Raw genomic sequence first — 6,217 nt, forward strand, 5'->3', positions numbered from 1 at the left:
TTGTATAATTATGCATATGTTGATTTTTGTGATTTCTACAAAGGATATTATTCCAAACAAGAAGTATTTCTTGGACAACACTGATAAGTTTATAGTATACTACTCAATAAAGCAAACAACACTGCCTAAAGTGTCGGATCTACATGTACCAAGTAGAAACAAAATGAATCTACAAAGCTCTTAAATACAACCGATAGGAATATACGCAAGGATACAACGTCCTTACAATCTCCCTGATTTACCATATCTTTCTAACGAATGAGTAGATGTGAACAAACGAAACCCTTATCGCGATTAAATACCTATTAAAGTCTTTGGCTTAAGTACAAATTATTTTAGTCTGAACATATATTTAAGTTAACAAATGTCTTGTTGTTTGACAACTAATTCTGGTCAGAAAATTATTTTGACAATTTTTGGTTAATATTGAATAGGTGAAAATAATGAACAGAGATCGATCTCAAAAATCAACAAACGATACAAATTTGTGAACAGGGCCTACAACATGGACCCCTGAAAATTAAAGAGATCAGATGCCAAGGAGAGGTAAATATCCGGTCACATCCGCTATGAGCCCTATGAATTGGTGAGGTATACGGGTTAATCTATAGACAAATTTAGTATAACTACAAAATTGGTGAATAATATCTGTCAAAATACGATCCAATGATTTTTTTCTAAGAGATCATTATAATGACCACAGAATTTATGAAATACTGACTTTAAACGAGGTTGTTGAAATCCCTGTAACATATAAACTTATTCCTCAGTAGCTTGCCTCATTTTAAACTTGATCGTACTCAGAGTATGCTCTTGAGTATCGAATAAGTTAGGAGACTTATAAAACACATATGCACGTGATAGTGGAATAGTGAACTATTACTACACAAATAAGAAAAGTTGACGATGGAAAAGCTGAGGTCATCCCGTTTGTCACACAGTTGTTAGTTGACCCTGATCTTTTATAGTCAGTAAAAAATCCAAATATGAAACAGATGTTACAGACTCTGTGGTGCCTTTCATTTCGAGTTCATGGGATATGTGGAGTCGAAATATGAATGTTAGTAACTACTGTTAATTGATCAAACGTCGTCGATAAATCTGAATATGCCGAGTTAAATACCACAGCAATTGAAATATTGAAAAGTGTTGAGAAGCGAAAGCCTTTGATTACATCACAGAAAATGACTAGAATTTAGAAATATTAGTTTAACATTCAAAATTTATTTTCAATGCTCAAGTAAATTTTAGATTCAAAGTGCAAATTAACAAATTTAAGTTCACATGTTAAGTAATTACCAAAAACACATTTCACAAAATGTGACTGTAAATGTAGTACATTATACAACAATTACATTAACGTGTGGCATGTAATACAGCTATACTGTTCTTGGTTTTCTTAAGTAGACTATTAAGCTTCTGTTAGTGAGTATTGGTGATTGGCTGTACATTTTTACCAGCATAGTTGTGTTAGTACTTTGTGTAGAAAAATGTTAAGATTATTTTTAACACTACAGTTTAGAAACATGAACTCTGCGATCAGATCGGGAGTGCTTGTTTGGTTATCATGTACAGGTGGTTACGTGCTGCCAAAAATCAGTAATGAATACCTAACGCTGTATTAAGTATTAATTTTCTTTCCAAATTGTTTTGTAGAAACTGTGTATTTTTAGCACTAGGAATGTAACGTTTATTGGCAGTATTCTAGTAGGAGTACACTATGGCCTTTAAACTATGATATTGTTTAACTTTAACTAATCATTCTAGTAAATTGAACTTGTTAATTCTATCTTCGTCCTCGGGTCTAAGGAAACAAACCGGGGTAATTCCTATGCACCCTTGATTGGACTTGTATAACTAATAATAAACAGATCAGCTGCATAACTCCCTTCGACAAATTGATTTCATTAAAAATAATGCCATGGTCAGGAAAATATGATACACGTAATCTGTTTCATTTTTTCAAAAATATTATTCAGAAGGTTTTTCAATTGATTTAACCAACCTGGTTCATTACCCACAGAACGTCTTAGCCTTGTTATTTAGTTCTCAAAAAGGAATGTCTGTCAAATAATGTGATACATAGCATGTTGACGATATAACACTTTCGCAGTGTTCACAAATCCGTTCTTTAGTTCTCATTTTACTTATCTTGTTAATGTTTATACGTCTAACAGGTCTTGATAAGATAAAAATGTTCCAAGCAGATACAGTCTGTATATTAGATTTACATGTACTTATATTAACTATGTAGTCACAGATATGGAAATGCAATATAGCTAAATAAGATCCTGCTATTTTTATTACACTTAGAAGTATACATTTTTTTCTCAAGAATGCGAATACACATAAGTACTAACACATATGAACATTTAGGACATGGTCTGTCTCCATTTGAACAAAATTAGATCAAAAGTATTAAAATAATCGTAAAGTTGGTCCAGTCGCATAAAAAATGCGTTCGTATTTCTTTGCCTTGTTTTTTTTTTCTGTTTTGTTTTGCTGTTTTTGTTTGTTTGTTTGTTAGAGTTTTGTTGTCTATGCCCTTTTTCCCTCTTTTTTCTAGAAGTGTTGTAAATCAAATGAAAATTCCAAAAAGACTTTAAGAAAATTTAAGATCACAAAATTTTTCAAAAAGTTAGTAAAATTAATATGTCTTATGACTTTTCTACATTATATACAACCATTCCTCACGATAGATTAAAAATTAGGCTTTTTGATATCATAGACAACCGCTTCTTCAATAAATATGAAAAGAACTACGCACGCTAACTCTCGATACCTGCCTACATTTTACACCCATTTAATTCAATACTAATGGCAATTTGTCCATAAAATCTTTGTTGAATGCAAAGAACAGTTCAATGGTAATTGACTGATAATTTTAATACCAGTGTTAAATAGTTATTAACCCCTAATTCCAGCTCTTTAAATAAGGGGGGTAGATGATATTTTTCATTGAAATCGGGCTTTAAAGCATCACCACACTTTAAAATATTCTTGGATATGAATAAATGTTCCTTAAATCTTATCTTATGTTTTACTCATTTAAAATAAAACATATATTATTAATAAAATACAATGTTTTAGTTGTAAACCCCTTTGAAAAATCTGTAAACATATGTTCCCACCGTGAAACACAAAAAGCTTTGGTATGAAATTGTGAAATGACAGTCCATATTACCTGTAAAAAGGAATTTTTTTTCACGGGGGGGGGGGGGTTAAAAATATTTTCCGTTTTCCGTTGATTTCAATAGTGAAAAACACAAGTTTTACCAAAATTATAGAGTTATCTCTCTTTGTTTTCCCAAGGAAGTAATGTTTTATGAAAATTCATGTAAATATCTATATAGATATGAAAAATCATTCAAATGTGTTAACTTTTGAAAATTGACTTTGAGGTAGGCGGGAGAACAATACTATCGTTCGCAGTTCTTTCTTTTCTTGTGATTGGTGCTATATTCTCATAAAGCAGAATTTTTCAAAAACTTCAATATAAAAAGAGGAAAACACCTTCTGTGGCCCTTCAACTCGACAATCAGATATATCGACGACGTTTTATCAATTAACAATAGTTATTAACATTCATATTTCAGAGTCTGACACTGTTTCATATTTGGATGTTTTACTGACTATAGACGATAAAGACCAACTAATATCTAAACCGTATGACAAGCGAGACTTCAGCTTTTCCATCGTTAACTGTCCTTATTTATGCAGTAATTGTATATGAGGTTTACGTCTCCAAACTTATTCGATACTGAAGAGCATGCACTGAGCACGATCAACTTTTAAACCGAGACTGGCTACTGACAAAGAAGTTGATGTTACATGGAATTCAAGGACCTTATTCTATGGCCGCTATAATAACCTTGATAGCAAATGCACTAATGTTGGGTCGTATGGCACATATTTATTACTAATTTTTAGGCTTTTCTTTTAATACTGAATGACCACGGAGAATTTGTCTACCTGATCAATACATGGGGCTCATGGCAGACATAAGTGGTCGACAGGGATGCTTACTCTTCCTATGCACCCGATCTCACCTCTGAAATTTCCGGTAGTCTGTTTCTCATGCCCTGTTATAATATTTGTATTGTTTGTCGATCACTGTTCGTTATCTTCACCTTTTTCAATCGATTGTTTGATAATAAACTTTATCGATGGAATAAGGAGATAACGAAGAGTAAGCAAGCTCAAAAATCCATTGAAACAATACAAATTAAGAGTAAAGCAAACACGGACCTCTGAAAACATCAGAAGTGGAATCAGGTGCCATGGAGGAGTAAGCATTCCCTGTCGACCGGTCACATCCGCTGTGTGCTCATTGTCATGATTGAGAAAACCATAAAATCCGTAGGCAATTCTGGGTTTAATAATGGCCTGACAATTAATATGAAAAACAGCATTCGACTTCATGATAGATTGTATTTCCCGACAAGGTTATTGTACCGACCATACAACTTGCAAAATGATGATTCTAAACGAGACTGTTGATATCCTTGTTTCATCAACTTGTTTATCAATAGCTTGTCTCGTTTTAAAAAAATTGTTCGTGCGTTTAACATCTTGTGTATCGAATGAACAGGGAGATATAAACCCAGTATGCAGATGACAAGGGTATATAGCTACATAAGTAAGAGAAGTTGACGAAAGAAAAGTTGAAGTCATCAGGTTTATTATAGAGCACTGCTGTTAGTTACCATTTTTTTCTAGTAAAATAATTTTGAATCCCCTGTGCTCTTGCGGACGAGTGGAGGACACTCATAATTATTTCTTTTTATACAGAAGCCAGACTTTTTCGACAAATTTTTGCGAATGGAAAAATTACATACTTTTGATATTCACACTTTACCTTGGGGATATTAATTGTTTACTGCTGCTGAGAATGAATATTTTTAAAAGATTTGATTGATTAATATCATTCACTGTTCTAAGTTTTAAGAACCATTCTCAATCCCATTTGCAAAAGTTTACAGACATTAAAAATATGTTCAAACCAGGTTCCTTTGACACATGCTGCAAGAAAAGTGTTGATCGTAGAATGTTTTGTGCTATGCTATGCAAGAAGTTGTTTAGCAATTCAAGCTTAACAAGTTCTTAATATATGTTTGTTTGTTCTGTTTTGTTTGTTTAACGTCCCTATGAGAATTTTTCACTCATATCGAGACGCCACCGCTGGCCGGTGGAGGGCTGAAAATTTAGATCTTTACTCGGCACATACGGCATTTGAACAGTGAGAGATCTTTTACGTGAAAGCACCTACTCCGACACGGGACCTCGGTTTATACAGTCTCATCCGAAGGACCGGACTCCACACGTCCTGCATTGGATTCGAACCAGTGACGTAAGATCAACTCCTTACGCCGCGACTCTAGAGCAATTTCTCTATATAACCACTGTGCCATGCAGGCGACTGTTCTAAAGCTAAATATAAAAATTTCAAAAAGGCAACTTATTCCGTCTATTTTATACAGAACAATTTACCAAACACACTGAATTTAAGCGCATTTATGGATATGGCAAAAAATGCCTTCATGGAAACATTGAAGTAAGAAACATTTTGTAAGAGAAGATAAGGATGACAGGAACAACTCTTTTTCATCAATTATATATAAAAAGAATGAATTGTTTAGTTCCGAGTTAAAACTTGAGACACAGATTTTCACACGTGTTGTTAACATTTATCCACTATATTAGTACGACATCATCTGTCAATCAATTAACGAAGGATCCAATTTGAATCTAGGCTGTAACTAGGAGAAGCATTTATATAAGCTTGTTTAGGATATTAGAAGCAGTTCTCCAATCTTCCGACACCATGCAAGAGCAAATGAGAGAAAACGCATCTCACTTCATTCTTTATTCAGCAGAAGTTGGATATAACAATTACAGTGAATATGACATGGTGGATATTGAGGTTGCAGAACAGAAGTGGCTTTTGTTCATTGCTAATGGATACTCTAAATTTCATGGTTACATAAGTTTAGTAATATGCATCTGTGGCATTATTGCGAACATTGTGAATATTTTCGTTTTGAATATGAAAGAGCTGCGTTCTTCAAATAATTTTATCCTTACTCTAATTGCAGTCAGCGACAACATCACCATGTTACTATATATACCACAAGTTCTTCTCTTCCATATTAATTATACAGATTTGCCTCTATCGCAGTATTTTTCTTACAACAGAGTTGCTTACAGTCTCATAGCG

Source organism: Saccostrea echinata, unplaced genomic scaffold (assembly GCF_033153115.1).
Source record: "Saccostrea echinata isolate AGI-Se365-2 ecotype Australia unplaced genomic scaffold, CSIRO_AGI_Sech_v1 ptg000054l, whole genome shotgun sequence".
Taxonomy (NCBI): domain Eukaryota; kingdom Metazoa; phylum Mollusca; class Bivalvia; order Ostreida; family Ostreidae; genus Saccostrea; species Saccostrea echinata.